General features: G+C 36.9%; 1 long non-coding RNA gene across 1 annotated transcript in view; it reads left to right on the top strand.

Annotated features, from left to right (window-relative positions):
- Positions 1-15,091, top strand: part of LOC131414961 (uncharacterized) — a 32,224-nt gene extending 17,133 nt beyond the window's left edge. Inside the window, exons 2-4 of the long non-coding RNA XR_009222274.1 lie at positions 9,051-9,106; positions 10,050-10,146; positions 14,953-15,091. This is a non-coding gene — a long non-coding RNA (uncharacterized LOC131414961). The remainder of the gene's footprint in view (positions 1-9,050; positions 9,107-10,049; positions 10,147-14,952) is intronic.
- The last annotated feature ends 216 nt before the right edge of the window (positions 15,092-15,307 follow it).

A 15,307-nucleotide genomic window follows, 5' to 3' on the forward strand; every position in this document is an offset into this window, starting at 1 on the left:
TATTTATTCATTCATTTATTTATGCTCTGCCTCATTCTGCAAAGAATATAAGGAGGCATATAACAAATGCTCATGCAATAAATAAAAAGGAGAAGAGAGAATAGAAAATTAGGAGCAGGAAAAAGAGAATAATATAATTATGGTAACTATAATAAGGCTTCTGATTTGTCTCTGAGCTTCCTGGTAGCCAGGAAAAAATGAAGTGTATAATCACTGCTAGAGATGTTGTTATTGAAAAGCTCCAAGCATTTTATTTTCTAAGGGAAAAAAGTTTTTTTCCTAGCACTGTATTAATTAAAAGAAGAAAAAAGAAAACCTCATATGGAACTTTGTAAAGGGTCATTGAATAATGTAATGTGTAATGGCCTTAACATTTTTATACTGATTGCAGTTACAAATATCATATGTATGCTTCTGGCAATGACCTTTGATAGAAGCCAAGGGAAGACTATAACTAATAACCGCAGTGTGGCATAAAAGCAATTCTCAAGGGGCTCTATTCTCTGGGAATGAATGCCAGACTTTTGGAAGTCCAACTTTGTTCAGGCATATAGAACAAGTCTGTTTCTCAAGTTTGAGGAATGTATTAAGCCCCTAAATTAAGAATAATTGTATGGAGTATTCTGGTTCCAGGCAACGTAGAGTAAGCACACACCACTGTCTCCCCAGTTGAATGCAGCTATAAAACATGGGCAGGATTTATGGAACAGCTATTTGAAGGCTGTAAAAAGTGAATAGCATTGAGAAAGATGAGGATTGGGAATGCCAGAATGCAAAATACCACAAACTGGCAGTGACTTTACCATTTAGTTTACTTCAGCATCTCCTGAGCTGAACTTAATGTAGCCAAAGACCTGGAAGTGGGCATTAGTGTGGACAGAGAGAGCTCCAGGAGAAGCCCTCTAGTTCTGGCTCAAGAAGCAGTAAAGGAGTTTTCTACAGCTAATTAAGAGTGCAGGAACCTCTCTTCTTTCTTTCTTTCTTTCTTTATTTGTCTTTTCTCCATCTCTTGCTCCCCAGCCCTCAAGCAATCCTGTGGGAATGGTAACAGCAAAGCCAATGGGAACCTGCAGGACCCAAAATACTAAAGGTAGTGTCTTAGTCAGTTTGAGCTACTATAGCAAACCATTGTAGACTGGGGGGCTTAAACAACAAACATTTATTTCTCATAGTTCTGGAGGCTGGGAAGTCTAAGATCAAGGTGTCGACAGATTTGATGTCTGGTAAAAAGACCTAGTTTGCAGATGGCTGCCTTCTTGCTGTATCCTCACCTGGATACAGACTCTAGTCTTTTTCTCTTATAAGGTTACTAATCCCATCATGGGGGCTCCACTCTCATGACCTTACCTAAATCTAATTACCTCCCAAAGGCCCCATCTCCTAATACCATCACAATGGGGGTTAGAGTTTTAACATGTGAATTTAGGGAAGGGGTGCAAACATTCAGTTCATAATAGGTAGGAAACCTTCCTCTCCAATCAGAGGCACTGTGATCATAAGAAAGAGAGATGAACTCCCATGGCTTTTTCTCCCTTTCTGCTGCTCTACAGCTGGACCCTAGATATGGGCACGGATGTGGGAAGTACAAGGCAGAGTGGGGTAACTAAAACCTCAGTGTTCTGGCCAGATGACCAGAAGATGAACAGCAGGGAACCAGAAAGTACTAAGGAGATCCTGATAAGGGAGGACTTGGGAAGGTAACCCATTAAAGTTGTAAATGGACTCCTGGATTTACTTATGTCCTGCACAGTTGTGGATCTAATCCTAAAATACATACATAGACTTTGAGAACTGAACTACGGGATATGACAATGCCCAAGATCCAAAAAGATTCCTGAGTGGCCTACATTCAGGACAGTTCTGAAAAGCTCTGCAAAGTTGTAAAAGAATTACTAAAGGGAGTTCCTCAGACAAAAGGAAAATGATACAAGGAGAAACCTTAGAACATCTGGAATAAAAGTAGTGTACTAGGAATGGTAAATATCAGAGTAAATATAAAAAACTATTCCCTTATTCAGTGCTTTAAAATATGTTTGATAGTTTAAATCAAAAGTTACATTTCTGATAGAGTTTTCAATGTATGTAGATGTAATATGTAAGATAACTACAACATAAATGGGGCAAGGTAAAATTTGGAGGTAGGATGTGGTGGTAAGATTGCTACATGCCATAGAATATTAGCTTAAGTAGATTGTGAAAAGTTATGTATATATTATTCATGTATTATTATGTATTATTTAGAGAATCCCCCCAAATTATACTAAGGGATATGGTTAAAAACAGAATAACTGAAGAGAGAATACTAAAGAAATTTAAAAAATTACCTGAAAGAGGAATTAGAATTGGCAAGACATATTTTAAGTCGTATTATAAAGCTACAGTAACCAAGATAGTGTGGCATTGGCAAAAGGTCAGGCAAAGTCCTGAAAAGACTAGAGAGTCCAGAATTAGACCTACACACGTGTGACCCATTGATTTTTGACAGTGATGCAAAAGCATTTCAATGCAAAGACACTTCAAAACCAGTTTTTGAAAAGGACAGCCTTTTCAAAAATAATGTTTAACTGATACCACAGAAATACAAAGAATCATGAGACTACTATGAACACTTACACACCAACAAATTAGATAACCTAGAAGAAACGAATAAATGCCGAGAAACATATAACTTACCAACACTGAATCATGAAGAAATACAAAATCTGCACAGACCAATAACAACTAAGGAGATTAAAGCTTTAAATAAAAAATTCCCAACAAAGCAAAGTCCAGAATGAGATGACCTCATGGGTGAATTCTACCAAACATTTAAAGAACAATTAACACCAATCCTTCTTAAACTCTTCCAAAAAATTGAAAGGGACAGAGCACTTCCAAACTCACTTTATGAGGGCAGCATTAACCTCATATCAATGCCAGATAAAGACACTATAAGAAAAGAAAATTACAGGCCAATGTCCCTGATGAACATATATGCAAAAATCTTCAACAAAATACTAACAAATCAAATTTAACAGAACACTAAAAGAATCATACACCATGAGGCAAGTGAGATTTATCCTTGGGATACAGAGATGGTTCAACATATGCAAATCAATAAATGTGATACACAACATTAACAGAATGAAGGATAAATATCATATGATCATCTCAATAGATGTAGAAAAAGCATTTTACAAAATTCAACATCTTTTCATGCTAAAATCTCTCAACAAAGTAGGCATAGAAGGGATGCATCTCATCTCAAGGTAATAAAGGTCGTCTATCACAAGCCCACAATTAAAATCATACTTAATGGTGAAAAGCTGAAAGCTTTTCCTTTAAGATTAGGAACAAGACAAGGGCCCTTACTCTAACCACTTCTATTTAACACAGTACTGGATTTCCTAGCCAGAGCAATTAGGCAAGAGAAAGAAATAAAAGGCATCCAAATTGGAAAGGAAGAAGTAATATTGACTCTATTTGCAGAAGACATCTTATATACTGAAAACCCTAAAGACTCCACTAAAAATTGTTGGAACTAACATATGAATTTAGTAAAGTTGTAGGATACAAAATCAACACATAAAAATCAGTTGTCTTTCTATACATTAACAATGAACTATCTGAAAAAGAAATAAAGAAAAAAATTCCATTTACATCAAATGGAATCAAATAGAATAAAATATTTAGGAATAAATTTAACCAAGAAGGTGAAAGATCTATACACTGAAAACTATTAAGACATTGCTGAAAGAAATCAAAGAAGACACAAATAATTGCAGAGATATCTCGTGTTCATAGATAGTGAGGAGTTATGATTAACGTGTCTATACTACCCAAAGCCATCTATAGATTAAATGCAATCCCAATCAAAATTCCAATAGCATTTTTCACAGTGAAAGAAAAAACAATTCTAAAATTCATATGGAACCACAAAAGACCCTGAATAACCAAAGCAATCCTGAGAAAGAAGAACAAAGCAGGAAGCATCACATTTTTTTATTTCAAACTACACTACAGAGCTGTAGTAATCAAAACACTATGATATTGGCATAAAAACAGACACATAGATCAATGGAACAGATTAAGATCCCAGAAATAATCCTGCACATATATGGTCAATTAATTTATGACAAAGGAGCCATGAATATACAATGGGGAAAGGATAGCCTCTTCAATAGCTGGTGCTGGGAAAACTGGACAGTCACATGCAAAAGAGTGAAACTGGACCCCTGTCTTACACTATGCAAAAACATCAACTCAAAATGGATTAAAGACTTGAACAAAGACCTGAAAGCGTACAACTACTGGAAGGAAACATCAGAAGTAAGCTCCTTGACATTGGTCTTGGCACTGATTTTTTGAATTTGACACCAAAAGCAACAGCAACAAAAGCAAAAATAAGCAAATGTGACTACATCAAACTGAGAAGCTTCTGCATATCAAAGGAAACAATCAACAAAATGAGAAGGCAATTGTGGAATGGGAGAAAACATTTGCAAACTGTGTATCTGATAAGGGGTTAATATCCAAAATATATAAGGAATACATACAACTCAATAGCTAAAAAACAAATAACCTGATTAAATAAATGAGCAAATGACCTCAATAGACATTTGTCTAAAGAAGACATATGAATGACCAACAAGTACATGAAAAGGTGCCCCAAATCACTAACCATCAGGGAAATGCAAATCAAAACCACAATGAAATACCATTTCTACACCTATTAGAATGGCTATTATCAAAAAGACAAGAGATAAGTGTTGGCGAGGATATGGAGAAAAGGGTACCCTTGCATACTACTGATGGGAATGTAAATTGGTGCAGCCACTATGGAAAACAGTCTGGAGTTTCCTCAAAATATTAAAGGTAGAGCTACCATATGATCCAGCAATCCCACTTTTGGGCATATAGCCAAAGGAAATGAAATCTGTGTCTTGAAGAGGTGGCTATACTTCCATGTTTACTGTGGCATTATTCACAATAGCCAAGATATGGAAATAACCTAAGTGTCCATCAGTGAATAAATGGGTAAAGAAAACGTAGTATAAATATACAATGGATTATTATTCAGTCACGAAAAATATAGAAATCCTACCTTTTGCAACAACATGAATAGAACTTGAGGGCATTATGTTAAGTGAAATAAGTCAGAGAAAAACAAATACCGTATGATCTCACTTGTATGTGGAATCTAATAAAGTCAAACTCACAGAAGCAGACAGCAGAATGGTGGCTGAGGCTGGGGGGTTGGGAAAAATGAGGAGATGTTGTCAAAGGGTACAAACTTTCAGTTATAAGATAAAAAGTTCTGGGGATCTAATATTCATATTGGAGACTAGAGTTAATAATACCATATTATATATTTGAAATTTGCTAAAAGACTAGATCCTAAGTGTTCTCACCACAAAAACAAAATAGCTTGATTGTGGTAATCATTTCACAGTGTATATGTATATTGAATCACATGTACATATTAAATATATATAATTTTTATTTGTCAATTATATCTGAATAAAGCTGGAAAATATCACAACATAAACGGGGCTCATACAACTGGACATCCATATGCAAAGAACTGAACCTTGACCCAAGCCTCACACCTTACAACAAAATTACTTCAAAATAGATCATAGGTGTAAATATAAAGTGTAAGACTATAAAACTTTCAGAGGAGGGCTAGCCCCAGTGGCCTAGTGGTTAAGTTTGGCGTGCTCCACTTTGGAGGCCCGGGGTTCAGTTCCTGGGTGCAGACCTACACTGCTTGTCTGTTAGTGGCCATGCTGTGGTGGCGGCTCACATAAAAAAGAGGAAGATTGGCAGCGGATGTCAGCTCAGGGTGAATCTTCCTCAGCAAAAACCAAACAAACAAACAAAACTTTCAGAGGAAAATGTAGGAGAAAATCTTCATGACTGAGATTAGGAAAGAGTTCTTAGATATGACACCAAAACCACAAAACATAAATTAAAAAATGATAAATTGGACTTCACCAAAATTAAAACATTTAAATTGTGACAGACATTATGAAGAGACTGAAGAGACAAGCTATTGACTGGAAGAGTATTTACAAGCCACATATCTCACAAGGGAATTATATTCAGAATATAAAAGAACTCTCAAAACGCAACTGTAAGAAAACAAATAACCCAATCGAAAAGTAGGCAAAAGATTTAAACAACAGTTTAACAAAAGAGAATATATGGGTGACAAATAAGCACATAAATAGATGTCCATCATTAGTCATTAGGAAAATGCAAAGTAAAACCACAATGAGATACCATTACACAACCTATTAAAATGGCTAAGACAAAAATATCAAAGGCTGCTGAGGCTGCAGAGCAACTGGAAATTCCATACATTATTGGTAGGAATGCAAAATAGTACAGACAGTGGAAAACTATTTAGCAGGTTTTTAGAAAAAATAAATTTAAACATGTATTTACCATGTGACTAAGTCATGCCACCCCAAGTTATGTATCTTATGATTATTTATGTTCACACAAAAACCTGTACATCGATGTTTCTATCTTCTCATAATCTCCAAAAAATGGGAGCAATCTAATTCAATGAGTGAACAAATAAACAAACTGGGGTATAACCATACAGTGGAAAACTATTTAGCAGTAAAAGAGAATGGACTATTGACATGCAACAACTTGGCATTTTTTCTGAGGGAAACGAGCCAGTCTCAAAAAGTTATATACTGTGTGATCCCAGTAATGTGACAGTCTCAAAAAGACAAAACTGTAGTGATGGAAAACAGATGCATGGCTGCCAAGAGTTACAGGTTGGAGAGAGTGGGATTACAAAATGATAGCACAAGGGAGTTTTCTGGGGATGATGAGACAGTTCTATTTTGATTGTGGTGGTAGCTGAACAAATCAATACATGTGTTAAATTTATAGAGCTGTACACAGAAGAAGTCAGTTTAAATATATGTTAATTTAAAAAATAAAATTTAAAACGATGTAAAAAATAATTTTTATGTCCCTCTACTAGTGTGGATTTAAATTTCATATTATTTGAATACATAACAGCCTAAAACTAGTTGTGTACTTCTTATACTTGTAGCTTCTATGCAACTAGAAAACCAAAATACGTTTACAAAATAAATACAAATTACAAAACTGATAAAGCTCAAAGAACCATTAATTTAATATGACAGATAATGTTTGACTGAAACTTCTTCTTCTCTCCAAGTGTGAATATGGTACTGACCATTCAAGCACAGGTTCTTTGGAGTTTGGCATGTTTATACTATTTGGTGATTCAGTTATTTTACATTTCTCTTCTAAATATAGTTAAACCTTTGTTTATATGGTGAATTGTGAAGTCATTTGACTTTCACTTGGCAAATTGCATCCTTGATTTGTTTCATATTTGCCTAAGGCAATTAAAGTACCATTACTTCAGAGTGATGTGATTGTCAACACAAATGCAAATGTGAATAGTGAAGTCACCAGGCAGAAAGCCCACAGCTGTAAGATGAACCTTCGGATGATCCAGAATACATGCACAGATGTGTCTGTGCATGAGAGTGTTGTGAATGCATGTGTTTGTATATAAAAATTGCTGAGCAAATTGAAAACATTAAATTAAAATATTTTTGTGTAGAACTCACGATCGCTAACAATATTTTGATAGTCAGATATTTGGGGAAACACTCAATTGAAGCATATGGGGGTTAATAGTCACCCTCCACATTTTGAAGTTTTAGAGCAATAATTATCCATTTAACATCTAGAAGAGTCCAATGTAGGCCCTATTTGAAGTCGAGGAGTTTTGCTCTGGGATATTTCCATGGCCTCTGCAATCAATTTCTTGTGGCCTGTTTTTCACACTATGTTCTCAGTGGCTCCATGCCACCCCGGTGCTCGCTGTTCCAAGTTGGGATTAATTCCTGGTCAGGCCCTTGTACAGAAATTAGTTTTTCTTATCTTCATTTATCTCTTTTTTGATTTTATTCTGCAAAGATTTCTCTTTTCTGGAGTTTCTATAAATGGAATCATAGTTTTATTCTTTTGTGTCTGCTTCTTCTGCTCAGCATAATGTTTTTGAGGTTCATTGTTTTTTGTGTATTTCAGTAATTCATTACTTTTTATTACTGAGAAGTATTCCACTTAATGACTATACCATAATTTGTTTACCTATTCAACTGTGGGTTGCTTCTAGTTTTTGACTATTATGAATAAAGCTGCTTTGAACATTTGTGTACATTTATTTGTGTAGACATATGTTTTCATTTTTCTTGAGTGATACCCAGAAGTGCATTTTCTGCATCGTATAGTAAGTTTATGTTTAACTTTATAAGATGTAGCCAAACTGATTTCCGAAGTAGAATACTATTTTACATTCCTACCAGTGATGTTTGAGAGTTCTGGTTGTTCCAAGTCCTTGCCAAAACTAGATATTGCTGGTCTTATTCTTTTAGCTATCCTGGTGTGTTTGTGTGTTGGTATTTCATCGTAGCCTTAATTTTTTTCCTTTATGAACAATGATTTGTAAATTGTTTGTTAGATTCTGAAATTTTTTTAAATGGGCAGTTTGTCTTGTGGTTATTCAATTGTGAGAGATCTTTGTATATTCTAGATACAAGTCCTTTGTCAGATATATATATCATGTATGATGTCTCCAAATCTATGGCTTGCATTTCATTTTCTTAACAGCATCTTTTAAAAAGCATAACTTTTCATTTTCACAGAGTTCAGTTTACGAATGTTCTCGATTGTGGTTTGTCCTTTTTATGTTCCAGCTAAAATTTTTTTGTCTACCACAACCTCATGCAGATTTTTCCCCTATTTTTCCTAAAATTTTAAGAGTTTCAACTTTTGAGAAATACTAGTCAGGTGTATTGTAGGATGCCCCTCTATTGGAATTTGTCTGACGTTTTTTCATAATTAGGCTGGGGTTATGGGTTTCTGGGAATGAGATCACTGAGGTAAATTGTAGTTTCATCACATCATATCAAGGGTATTTACACACTATCAACAAGATTTACCACTGTCAATGTTGACTGAATCACCTCTTTTTTCCCTCTTTCTATACTGTGCTCTTTGCAAGAAAGTCACTATGCTCAGCCCACATTTAAGGAAAGATGAGTCCTGATCCCCTTCCTTTAAGGTGAGTATCCACATTATTTGGAATTTTTCTGCACGGGAGATTTGTCTCTTCTCTATAATTTATTAGTTAAATCATTTGTTTATAATCAATATGGAGGGCCGGCCCCGTGGCTTAGCGGTTAAGTGCGCACGCTCCGCTGCTGGCGGCCCAGGTTCGGATCCCGGGCGCGCACCGACGCACCCCTTCTCTGGCCATGCTGAGGCCGCGTCCCACATACAGCAACTAGAAGGATGTGCAGCTATGACGTACAACTATCTACTGGGGCTTTGGGGGGGAAAATAAATAAATAAAATTATAATCAATATGGACTCATGAATATTTTATTTTATATGTCAGGTTATAATTCAATACTACTTCCTTTATTTTGATGTTCAAATTGTTTGAGCTTTGGCCACTGGGAGCTCTTTCAGTTGACTTCTGGGCCTCTTTGATATAATTTCATCTGTGTGTGTGTGTGTGTGTGTGTTTGAACACTTTCTTGGTTATTTTATGGTACTACGAGATGCTACAGGCTTATCTTATCTAACTCCTGCCCCAGTCCTAAAATCAGCCATTTGTTAAGGAGCCCTGGTCCTGTTTAACGGAGAATGGTATTAGAATCCAAGATCTGGGTGTTAGGTGTGCTCATTGATACTGGAGTTTTATTTCTTTTAGCCCCTCTCAGAGGACAGAGCAAGGAAACATTTGTGTGTGTACTAACCAGTATATCTACACATATCTATAAATATTTCTGTATGTAACCATCTATACCTACATTAAGTTAACCACATAGTTAATCTAATACCACATAGATCGCTGTAGCCTGTTTCCCTTGCTTGTCTGTAACCACCCCCTCCAACAGTGAGAACAGTGTTGTTTTAATATTTATCTTTGTTAATATAGACCCTGAAAGCACACACAAGGTGTCTGGAGCGGAGCAGATTGACTATCATTTACTTTACAGCAAATGACAAGCATGTGGTTACCCTGGGCTTCAATTCTTACCCCCAGAGCAACATGATGAGAGCTGGGTGGACAAACCTACACATAGAGTCCATATGGTAGGTGAGAACTCCCTAAAAAATGAATCTGAGTGCTTACTTACTTGCTGTCTCCCTCTCTTCCTGAAAGGAGATAGAAAAACCTTTGTTCTTCTAGAAGTATTCTGGGTTCTTACTCCAATCATTTGAAACGTAAATAAATCTCTCTAAGAAAAAGATAACAACTGTTTCCATCTTTACAACCAGGGATGTATCCCTGGTCCCCAGTCTCAGCCTGTCTTGAAATGTAGACACACAACCCTGCGAGATAAATCTCTCTCTAGCTAATCAATCATAAATTACCTTCCAATGCTTGCTTGTAGCTCTAGTTTCAAGTTCAATAAAATTTGCTCAGACATCCCTAACTCTGCAGAAAAGTAAAAATATTTTCTCTATAGCCCCACGTACAAATGAGGAGAGTGAAGCTCAGACAGGTTAAAAACTTTCAAAACTTAGGAGTGCTGAAAGTGGGATGGAAGCTCAAATATATCCGAGTCCAAAGCCCATGTTTCTTCAATCAGTGGCTTAGTTTCGGAAAAGACTATCTTGTCACCTAGGTAGTCCCAAATGTTTCAAGAACTTACTTAATTTGATCCTTTGATCTTGCTTTGTCCATATTTCTTTCTTGGTCTGACCTTTTTGGTCATATTTCTTCATTAGTTTGCTCTGCTGAGTTTTGTTTTCTATTTAATTGCAATATTTATTCAGTAGTGACTTTGCATTTTTAGTACTTTGGTGCATCTCTTAAAGTATTTTTGAATATACGTTGCTTTCTAGAACTTGACAAGGTATGGAACATCTTCTTAAGATCCAGGATATCTTAGGAAAGATTAGATAATACTGGAATGATGCTCTGATAAGCAAAACTGTTATTGCTGTCTCTGAGAGGAGATTTCCCAGTTTAATGTAAATAAATAGCTCATCTTCAGTTTTAAACATACCAGCAGTTTTCCACATATCCTTCTTCCTTGATATTCCAATGCATTTCATGTTTATTCTAACCTCATATTGTGTTATTCTTGTTTCCCTGAATGGTTTGTACTCATGCGATAGTAATAGTTAAGATCAGGGTGTGAGGCTGTAAAGAGTTATTCAGAAGAGTGTAAAAACTCCAATGGTATTTCCAGGCAATGAGGTACAAGACAAACTCCACAGTTGACATTTTTACTAGTGTAATCTCTTTAATCCTGCTACCATATAGGAGACTAAGGAAAACTCTGTAATGTCATAAAGTTTTTAACGCTGCTTTAGAGGGTTTTGTGTGTTTCAATTATAACTTGTATTCAGCACCACTATTTAATTTATGACAATTTCTTGGATTTGACAATTCCTGATTTGGCTGTTATCTATTTTCTTGTGCTTTGAAGAAGGAGATGATAAGGCAGACTCCTTTTATAGAATATGAAAGGGCTCTGGACAGTCCTTGTAAGTGTTCACCTGCGTGCTTAATTTCCTGCAGTTGTAGCATGAGAATAAAAGTCCAAGCTCACTAGTGCTGGTTTAGCTAGTTCCTGGAGTGTGCTTTGTCACGGGACGTGAATATAGATGGGTAACTAGGGAGGCTCCCTTCCTGCAGGTGAGAATGGCTAACAGACTATAGTGGAACGAGAAGTCTTTTCAAACAGTATATTCAGGCTCCCTGAGGTGACACGGCCCTCTGGTTAGCTGCAGTGGCCACGGTGCCTGCAGTTAACACAGTTTCGTTCTTTGGAGCTCAGACATTTAGAAAGCAGCATGAAGCCTTTACTTGAAGCAATCCGTAGTCATCATTGAGCACTGTATGATTGTATGGCTGCCTTTGCTGCTGTTTCCAGGAGCTGCCATGCTGATGGGCATCTGCCTGTCATACTTCAGTAAAGTCCCCTCAACACTATTCTGACAATAAGTGACTTCTTGGTTATTCTTTTAGTTATGACTTCTTTCTACTAAAAGTTCCACTACACTTCATTGCCAACTGACTGAATGCTGGTTACCAAAGATAACTGTTAATTTCAGATGTATTTCCATCTATATACCCACTGTCACTTTATTTGAAAATCTCACAGTGGTTGAAGGCACATGAAACATATGAGTGTTTCCCAATTTAAGATCATACATAGAGGTAAAGCAAATGGTTCTTTTGAAATAAAATAAAAAATAATACAACATTAAATGTATCCTTTGTATAGCAGAGGAGTTCCTTGGCTGACAAAACTATGTCCCTTCTCTCTACAAGTTAAACACACGGCAGAAATAAAGACTATGAGGAATTTCAAAAATGGCTTACCTTGTTCACAAATTGATAGTGACTCAATTTTAATTTATCCTAACAGCTTGGAAGGACTCTGCCAGTATATCCTTTTGGTTAGGGGAAGGATAAACCCTTCTTCCTTACTGTTTGTCTATTTATTCATTCATTCATTCATTCATCAATCAACACGTTCTAAATGGAAATCCACTAGGCAGGAACTCTGCGAGTCTCAGTCTACAAAGAAGATGAAGACACGGTCTTTGCATTTAAGCATACCTTGATGTTCATGAAATAAATGGATGAATGAATGAATGAGTAACTGAATAACTCTTGTCTCTTGTTCTTTCTGGTAATTGATATTTTGAATATTGGGAGAGGAGAAATGTTGGATATTCCTTAGGATAAGCAGATCAGAGCTTCTACATAAGATGATAGCAACTTCTACATTATATCTCCGTCTGAGTGTATCCATCCAGAGTCAAAAATAGTAATAATAATAACAACAATAGTAATAATAAATGACAGAAACAGTTTTACAAGGCAGAGACCTGTATAAGTAAATACTCTTTTTTTAGAGCTGTAAAGTCCTACATTTAGAAAGTTAAAGCTGTCACTTTCCCATCTGCTGTAAACTTCAAGTTCTTACTTAGGATATATCCAAAGAGCAAAGCATTGTTCTTGGTGTCTTTATGATTTTTATATTCTGATTTTGTTCTACTGTAACTAGGAGGAGGAAATAATGTTTTTCAACTATCCGAAGGGTTTACACTTTTATCAGGCAGGTTGACTATGTACAATCCAATTCTTCTCAAATAGTTTTTGAGAATCTCTTATGGGCAAGGTGCTCTGCTGTGTTTTCTAGGGGATACAAAAATGGACAGACAGGAAGCACAGTCAAGTAGGGGGAATAAAGAGTGTGTACAGGTGCCTCTAATACAAGATAATGTGATGAATGCTTTGAGAGAAAGGTAAAAACAAGACCTGTTGTTATAAAGAGGAAAGGAGATATATTCCTGGGCCTATCAGAGAAGGATTTATGAAAGAAGAAATATTGACCTTGAAATCGAGACTCTTTAGGGTTTATTCAGTTAGATATAAAAGTGGAGGCAATTTGAAGCAGGGCAAACCTTATTATCAAAGATCATTTGTCCTTTTATTAATCAAATATTTATTAAGCACCTACAGAGCATAGTTTCCATCTACAAGTAACTCTCAATTTATCTGAGAGGTTAGACACTTACCTAATAAATACAATGGAATGGGATAAATTTGGTGAAAGTGGTGTGTACTGAGTACATTGGGAGCAAAGAGAAAGAAGCAATTTACTCTGACTAGAAGGGGAAGGAGATTACATTTGACTGAGGTCTTGGGGAATAAATAGGAATTTGTGGTCAATGAGAGAGGGAATGGCATTTCAGAGAGAGGAAAGATCATATGCAAATCATCCAAGCCAGTGTTTCTCATAATGTGATTCTTGAACCTCCTCTGTCAGAATCAACTGGTATGCCTATACATGCAGAGTCCTAGCCCCATGCCAGATGTACTGAATTACAGTCTTTCTGAATGGAACCCAGAATTTGCCTTCTAAACATATTTCTGAGCTTGATAAAGGTGGAAAGTTGCTGATCCAAGGATAAAGTGACGTGACTCATTTGGGGAATGAAGAGCAGTTTGACATAGCTCAAGCTTAAGGAGTGTGTGGCTACATACATATGCCAGCCTGGCCACACAATGACTGTTTACCAAAGTGTGGTGGGTACCTTTGTGGGCCTGATACAGCATGAGTCTCACTGCGTGCCCGCTATGGAAACCTTCCCTTCTGGTGAGAGTTGGCTCCAGGACATGTGAAGAGCAAGCGCATCCTCTCAGCACACCCCAAAGCACGGCAGGAGGATGCTGTCTACAGCTTGCTTGGAGTCAGTGGGGGTGGAGTGCTTACATTTTGCCAGGGTAATTCACACAGATAATTGGACTTCCACTGTAATTGCAAACATTTTGTCCCTCATTACGGTCCCTGCTGTGCCAGGAGAGGGGCAAGCCAGCCAGCAGGCCTCTGTGAGGATGGGGAAGTTGGGTTCTGAGTGTGGCCTAGAAACTTCTGTCAAGTCACCCTGTGGTAAAAAGGCTCATTTTACAATGTCTGGAATGGAAATACACAAATTCAAAAGCAAAATGCTAGTCATTTGGAGTATGTAACTCTCTAACGATCCCGCCCAAACCTTTCGGAAGGTTTCCTCACATTTGCAAAACCATCAATGTTGAGAGTGGCTTTTTATGATTTAAACTTCCCAAGTGCTGTTTATGTGCGACAAAAATAAATAAATAAGAAAATAGGATTTCTGTGGACAAAAGCCACTCGACATATGAAAACACATGTGAAGGGCACTTGCTTGCCTCTGACTAAAGATGGTGGAAGATGATGGTGGGGAGTTGCCACACGCACACCTTATATGTGAACTGGCAAGGAGTAGAGGAGCTGCCTGCTCTCTGGAGGCCGTGCATGCCCGGGGGATGGTCATTTCGGAAGTAACCGATGCTGTCCATTTAGCCCTTCTATGAATATTGCAAACTAATTGCTACCCTTGATATCTTTGCAGATTCTGAAAGGAGTGTGGAAGTGATGGAGCTCCCACAATGACTGGAATCATCAAATTTCCTCTCCGCCCTACAGGTTGGAGATTACAGATTAAATTTGATTTAGAAACCTAAAGGAATGGAGCATTTATTACACTCTGATTTGTGGCATTTATACATATTACATATATATCTAACACATAGCAATTTACTAAGAACATTCACATGTTTGATACAACCATGACTCACAAAGAGCCAGGAGAGCATAGCCCCATCTTAAGACTGAACAAAGAGAGACTCAGAAAAGGGTCACTTGACTTTTCTAGGGTCACACAGTTGTAAAAAGTGCAAATAGAGGCCTGGGGCCCAGGATGCCTG

Source organism: Diceros bicornis, chromosome 15 (assembly GCF_020826845.1).
Source record: "Diceros bicornis minor isolate mBicDic1 chromosome 15, mDicBic1.mat.cur, whole genome shotgun sequence".
NCBI lineage: Eukaryota > Metazoa > Chordata > Mammalia > Perissodactyla > Rhinocerotidae > Diceros > Diceros bicornis.